Consider the following 8,293-nt stretch of genomic DNA (forward strand, 5'->3'; position numbering starts at 1 on the left):
CTTATATTTTTACATATGCAAAAGTGTGATTATCAAATGAGACTACTCTAGACGAACAGTTGGGCTTAAACTAGGTTGGAACTACACGTTTGAAGAGAGAGAATAATAGCTTCACCAAAGTGGTGTGCTACCAAGAAACTCACTTGCAAATGATACGAGGGAGGGGAGTGAGGAAGGTAGTGGGTCCACGGAATATGGTAGTTGTTCACTCTTAATCCTCGTGCCAAGTGTTTTGTCCCTACTCAATTGGTTCACATTAGATTGATTACTGGAGTGAAGCCCAAGACAAGTTCGACGATTATCGGGTTAACGACCAGTCTAATTAAAGGATGAAGAGTCGTTAATGCCATCATTTATCATTTTGTGGTGGGGTGATGTGCACTTCAGTTATCTTTCCAATTTTTAGCTTTTTGAGTGTCTTGTGGACGTGAATAAGTTAGGCTCTGCTTGATTGATTTTAATTTAGTTGAGTCTTATGTATTATATGAGCAAGCAACGTTCGATTACTAAAGTAGGGGCTGAATCCCAATTTTTGTTTAATGGCTCAGGTTTAGCTTTAATCGCGTAATATAAAGACAAGACAATTATGAAAATCATGTAATTGGGTATTATGATTGGCACCAAACAAGATAACTTCTTACTTTGGATTCGAGAAGGGTTAGAAATTACTTCCCAAGCCGTGCGTACACGCTACTAGCTAGTAGAGAAGATGACGTGGTTGGCACTTGATCAAGTGTTTGGTGTCTTGATTATCAAGTCCAACTGTTTGAGCGAGTTAGCTATCGGTTAAAATTTTCTAATTAAATCCACAAACCGGGTTGAAATGGTGGCAAAGCCAATAAGTTACAAATTGTCACCTTCAAGGGCCTACCTACTTGACAAAAAATAAAATTTAACTATTTTTTTTTTAATTAATTTAATTTTTTTAATATTGTTTTAATGACTAGGTTGGATATGATTCGAAACCTTAGTCTTATCCTAAACAAGTTGATATCATCCTAAACTCTTGGTATTATCCAAAAATATTATGATTATGTCAATTGGTATTATCCTAAAAAACTTATATTAATCTAATAATGAAATTATTTTTTTTTTTTGGTATTTTCTTAACTGAAGCACACTAACTACTATGAATTTGAACTAGTTAATATTGGCTAACAGAATAATTAAACAAAAATTAGCACTGGACAGTACTAGATATTTGCAACAAAATGTACCAACAGAATTTTGTTTCACGAAAATCGAGGGGCGGACGCAGATTAAACTAGGCGCGGACACTTGTGAATTTTGAGCTTTTGCCCTAAATTTTTGCCGATAACCTTAGGATCTGCTCCTTTATTCAGTGGTGGTTCCTAGCTGATTGTATCTGCAGTGGAATCACGAAAAAATAACCCGATCAATTGATCAAACTATATAAAATTCTCAAATTTTTATAAAACTTGATAAAATTGAAAAGAAGAGTTTTGAAGTGGGGTTTACCCAAGAATCAATGTTACTTAGAACTACTTGTTGTCCTCTTTTTTCAAGTGTAAGCTGCGCCATTTGATGCTATTAAGAATTTTGTTCTCTTTATGGAATAATTCACTCCACTCAAATAAGATGAAAGACTAGTTTTTGGGTTTTAAGAGGTGAAACTAGCTTGATTGACATACTTTTGGGTATTATGTGAAGATGGAGTGTGTGTGTGTGTGTTATAGAAATCACTATACTATTAATATTGAAAACAAGTAAAAGGGGTTTAATGAAGAAGAGAAGTTGATTAAAGAAGTGAAAGAGTTGGTTTTAATAATAGATTTATAACTTGTTCAAACATCATCCTTGATCCCTAACAAATCTTCATATCTCTATGCAAGACTTATTAGCATAAGAAAATTTGATCCATATCTCTATATATACCATCATTATTCCTAGTTCAATAATATAATGATCCCCATCTTTATGCAATAACCATATTAAACTTTAAGCACTAGATGATTTATTTGTTTGAACTAACAGATACAAGTAGCTTTCTCATTCACTCCTCTAATGAGGAGGTTTAGCTCATGATCATTGAAGGAGACATTATGTAAAGACAAGTAGAAAACATGATTGTAAAGAAAGCTTCAAGAACAATAATGGAAAATATGAATTATCTATTAAAGCATTAAATATTACACTAGAAATTATCGTAAAAACATGGATAATGATCCTAAAAACAAAGGATAAATGAAAGCTATGTTACAACTTTCTTTATATATGGTTAATTATTTACCCGTGAAGTAACTTGAGAAAGAATCCTCCTTGGGCTTTTGACTTGGGCTTTTCTTGAATAATATTCATAGGCTTTTTTGGGCTTTCTTCTAGGCTTTTTACTTGGGCCTTCTTGAGCTTTACTTCATAGCTTCAATACCAAGCATATTTTGTCAATAATTTCATGCTAAATGTCAGATTTATGATGTATCGTCTTTTAAACGTAGAAACTTGCAAAAGTAAGTAAATCTTATTTTTTTTTACACATAATTGACTTAAACAAGACAATATTAAAGGGATATATATACACATTTGGGTGCTTATCATGCTGCCTCACCAAGCTCAAAAAAACACCCAAGAGATGGAAAAGATAAAAGGAAGTTACTTTTCGATCCTAAGTTTGAAGATAATGCAAAAATGGTTATGGATGTCATCGATCTAGTGTTGGATGACGCAGCAGCTATTGAATCTATTAGTGGCAATGTTGATGATACATGCAATGAACTGGTCTTTACGAGCAATGTCGAAGTGGAACTCCCCACCAATCACCAGGTAAATTACACACTCATACAATCAAATCCTTATTAGCATCTACATTTATTTACACTCAGTGAATCACACTCTTTACATAATTTTTCATCCTCGTGTAATACATACAAACCATGGCCACCTCCTTCCGAAATATAAAAGTTGCTTCTTGGAATTGTAGATGTAGTAAGAAAGCCTCTACAATTCAATATATTAATAAGCAATATATTATACATAAGTTTGACGTATGTTTTATTATGGAGACTAAAGCAGATAGTAAATTTCGTACTATTATATTTGCCTACCTTTCATCAATAAATTCTTCTTACCTGCTCAAGAACTTAGTGGCAGTCTTTGGCTCATGTGGAACTCTAATTAATATAAATATGCATAATCACTTTTTCATCACAAAATATCATTCATGTTGAACTCTCTTTTCCAACTCATCATTCCCCCTTAAATATTTCCTTCATATATGCACCAGGCCACTCTGAAATTCAGCATGCGTGGGAAAAGTTTGGAAAACTGTACTCCTTAAATCTACAAGATCTTCAAATGAATTTGTTAACTTGATCTTTGATGCTAATCTTTCTGATATTGGTTTATCTGGAGTCACATACACTTGGTCAAACAATCAAAATCTTCTAAATCTAACTAAAGAGAGGCTTGACAAAGCCTACCTAAATGAATCGGCAACCCAAAAATTTCCTAATTCTACCATTTTCACTATGCCTATCATTTATTCTGATCACATCTTAATTATTTTTTATTCAAACCCAAAACAACAAAAAACCAAAAAACCCTTTTATTTCCAATCTGCCTGGACTCAAGACCCTTCTTACAAGGAAATAGTAAATCTCCCCATATCCAACAATCCCATGAGTTTGTTCACAACTTGTCTTCTGTTATGAAAGGTTTTCTGCATTGGAATAAACATCACTTTAGGAACATTGATGATGAAGTTCAGCACCTTCTACAAACTTTAAGTCAAATTCAAATTTCTAATCCTACCTATAATACTATTGCTCTAGAAAATGGTATTAAAGAAAAGATAAATGAGCTAAATCGAAACCAAAAATCTTACTGGAGAGATAAGTCTAGGTATCTGAGATTATCTCTAGGTGATAATAATACAAAGTTTTTTCACAGTGCTATTAATCTTAGAAGAAAACAAAATGAAATCTTAATGGTTAAAAAACTGAATATGATATTTGGCTTAATAATAAAAAGGATATTGGCAATCATATTGTTGAGTTTTTTCAAAAACTTTTCCCTACTTCACATCCTGTTATTCTTGATAAGATTCCTTTCATTGACAATATGATTTCTGATATTGATAATGAATCTTTAACTTAACCTGTCAATATTGTTGAGATTAATCATGATGCTTTGTTTGCTATGGAGGCATGTAAGGCCCCTGGGCTTCACACCTCTGGTTACCAAGATAACTTGAACATGATTAAAAATGGCCTTTTGCATGTTATTAGTGATTTTTTAATAATAATAACCTAGTACTATCTTTTAATCACACTAATATTACTCTTATTCCAAATATTCAAAATCCTAACCAAGTTAAGTCTTATAGACCTATTAGTTTATGCAACATTATCTATAGAATTATTTCAAAAAAATTAGCTAATAAGTTAAAGCCCGTTTTGGGAAAGTTAATCTCTCCTATGCAGTTTGCTTTTGTCAAGTAGAGACAAATCTATGATAATACAATCATTCTCCAAGATATTCTGCATAAGCTTAAATGCAAGAAAGGGATTCATGGTTGCATGGCCATTAAGTTGGACATGCATAAGGCATTTGACCAGATTGAATGGCCTTACCTTCTACAAGTGCTTAAGCAATTTGGTTTATGTACAACTTGGATTAACTGGATTGAAAAATGTTTAACTACAACATTTTTCTCTATTAACCTAAATGGTTCCCCTTATGGGAAATTTTCTACTTCTCGTGATCTTAGGCAAGTGCTTGTCCCCTTTTTTGTTCATTATTTGTTCTGAATTCTTATCTATCAATATTTCTCACCTTCTTAGCACTAAGAAAGTTCATGGAATTCAAATATCTAGATCATCTATTCCTATAAACCACCTGATGTTTGCTAATGATTGTTTTATTTTCTTAAGGGCTAACATAATTGAATCTCATCATGTTTTAAATTGTATGAACCAGTACTATGCTTTATCTGGACAATCTGTTAACTTTAGTAAATCTTCTTTACTTTTTAGTCATAACCTACGTAATAGACATTAAAAAAATCATTTCTAGGATTTTTAAGATTCCCCTATCTAACATTCACAACTCTTACTTAGGTATAGATTTTAACCCATGTAGACCTAATCATATTAGTAATAATAAGGTTATGAAGCATGTGTTGTCTAAGATACAATCCTGGAACAATAAGTTTTTATCTATGGGTAGGTCGTAGTAATCTTATTGAAAGTGTTATTTCTTCTATATATCCCCATTTATTATATGCAAACTAACCTGTTCAATAAGTCTATATGTCATAGTTTAGATATGATAAATGCTAATTTTTGGTAGGGTCACAATGAGCATGGTAGTAATAAGATTCATATGTTAAACTAAAATTCATGTTGTAGGAAAAAGAGTGTTGGAGGCATTGGCTTTAAACATTTTTTTTTCTTTTTATATCATAATAAAGCCCTTCCATAGCAAAGCTTTGCAAGAAACTCCTCATAGAACCTGACCTCCTTTGGGTGAAAATAATTAAGGCTAAATATTTTAGAAATGTTCATTTCCTAAAAGCTAAAAAAACTAAATCTGCCTCTAAATGGTGGGAAAATATCTTGAAGGTTAGGAATGAAATTTCTTGTGTACATGCATATTTGGATGATAACTAATGGTCAAGGTATTGATATCTGGGAGGATAACTGGATTCCTTCCATCCCCCTCAAGAAACCTTTTGGTCTTAGACCAAGTTTTCTGAACTCAGTAAAGGTATGTCTCTGACTTAATAATTCAAGAATCTCAATCTTGGAATGTCAATCTGTTAAATGATCTTTTCACTCAATATATAACAAATGAAATATTAAAAACAAAGATTTTCCCTATGGACATGCAACAAAAAATTGTATGGTCTATAGAAAAAAAAATGGTTTATTCACTGTGAAGTCTACTTATAATTGATTTATATCTCAATCAAGTATAAATAGCTCTCGATCTGTTAATTTAGTTAAACAAGCCTTGAAGTGTACGTATTTGGATAATCAATGCTCCTCATAGAGTCAAATTGTTTATGTGGAAGTTGTTAAATTACATCTTGCCTACTAGGAAAGTTATACATGATAGACATTGTTGTGATTATGTTATATGTCCTAGATGCTTAACTAATGTTGAATCTATTGAGCATGCTATCTTCAGTTGTCCACATCTTAATAAAACTTGGTTTGCCTCTCCTTTGACAATTTGTTTCCATAATTGGAATCATGGTTTCTCTATTAGTGAAGTTATAAATAGGGTTTTATCTCACTATGTCATTAAAGATAGTATTATCAATAATCTTACTATCCTAGTTACTATTGCTTATATGAATTAAATGGACATAAAGTCTATAATTTTTGTTCCCAATTATAAAGCTTTAGATATTTAGCACATTCTTGGTCAGGCTTATAGATCTATTCTGCCTACAACGGTTCCTATGTTACTAAAATATTTGATTCCTAAGCAACATGCATATAAATGATCTTTATATATTGGTGTATGATGGTGGTTTTGACCCCTTATCGATGAAAGCTGGTGCTGGATACACTATTAATAAATGGAAAGGTGAATTATCTATTGCAGGAAGCAAACTCATCTCAGCAGAATTAGCCGAAGAGGCAGAATTGAAAGCGCTAAAAATAGGATTGGTAAAGGCCTTTCAGCAAAAGCTTGAAACAGTTGTCGTCTGTTCTGGTAGTAGATGCATTGTAAATGAGCTTAATGGCGAAACTGCTGATATGTCATGGAGTCTTTTAGATCTTTTGAATGAGATTAAGATGTGTTTAAGTTTTTGCAAGTTTGTCTATTGTCCTAGGGAGCTAATTCAACATGCTCACCTTCTTGCTTAATCGGCAAAGCTTAATGTTCTTGTGAGGGAGTAATATTCAAATCTAATGAATACCACACACGTGTCCAGCATATACATACCTAACAACCTACCTCATATCCTCATCCTCAGAGCTCGTCTCATAGCGACTCCACTCAGGCAAGCAACCTATTCAACTCACGACCAGAGTGATGTCACCACCAACCGATCTCTCGTACTCGACCTGCGAGCTCGCTTCAAAGTGACTCGGGTCGAGTAGCCAATCCCACCAAGAAGCGACCTCTATAGTGCCCACTCCTCTCGCTCCATAACGGCTCAAAACGTAAGCTTTTATTACAACCATCAAGATCGAAGCTTCAGGCACACAACTCATTGATTCTTCATAACTCGCCTTCATGGCTCATAAGTGACCTGAAGATATGGATCTTACCTGAAGCAGAAGAGCAAGAGGTACGGGCTCCTTGCCTATATAAAGAGGATGAGGAACTACGTCTGACTTGATTCAAGTCCCCCCTAGAGAGAGAACTTGATACGTAGCCAGTTCGTCTATACGAACTCGGTCAAACCTAATCAACCATTCTATCTCCTCCAAATTACCTACACCTATGAAGTTAGACGAAACATAACCTTTACATTGGCGCCGTCTGTGGATCGAATTTCTTGAAAATTTATCTACTCAAAATTTACATTACTTCCAACCATCTTCTTATAATTGCAAATTTTCAAGCCCACAAAGCATGGAAAGCCTCCAAGATCAACTGAAGATTATGGCTACACAGATGGAAGCCATGAATGGTAGCATCATCCAGCTCCGACAGGAAAACGCCGCTCTTGAAACCCAGGTCGAGTCCCAAAGCTCGAACGGGGTTACCACTGAGGACGGGATCAATGAGGTCAATCAGCAGATCAACAGCCTCTCCCAGTGGATCGAACAAAATACTGGGAAGAAGGACGCCACTCAGGTCTTCCATAAGATGCTAAAGATGTACCGGGCATCACCTTTCACACTCAAGGTACTCAATAAACCCTCTCCCTAGGATTTCATTCAGCCTCGGTTCGCAATGTACGACGGTAACACGTAGCTTGCTATATTCAGAGCCTTGCACTCTACAGTGCGTAGGAGTTTGACCACCTGCAATGCCGCTTATTCCTAGCAAGTTTAAAGGATGGACCTCTCGACTGGTTTTACTCGCTAGGACCAAACTCAATCGACAGCTTCGAAAAGTTCACTGACCAGTTCATCCAGTACGTCCATAACAGATGTAAGACAACCGACCTCAATTCACTTTTCCAATTGTCTCAAAAGAGTGACGAACCAATTCGCACCTTCCTGGGATGTTTCAAGACAGAGTTACTGTCCATGGAGAGCGGCCTCAAAGAGTCGTTCACCACAGTGGGCTTTTCCAATGCTATCAGGAAAAACACTTATCTATCCAGGTCGCTCATGAAAGAGCACCCTGAAACACTGGCCGAACTGTA

This window comes from Coptis chinensis, chromosome 3 (assembly GCF_015680905.1).
Source record: "Coptis chinensis isolate HL-2020 chromosome 3, ASM1568090v1, whole genome shotgun sequence".
In the NCBI taxonomy this organism is placed as follows: Eukaryota; Viridiplantae; Streptophyta; class Magnoliopsida; order Ranunculales; family Ranunculaceae; genus Coptis; species Coptis chinensis.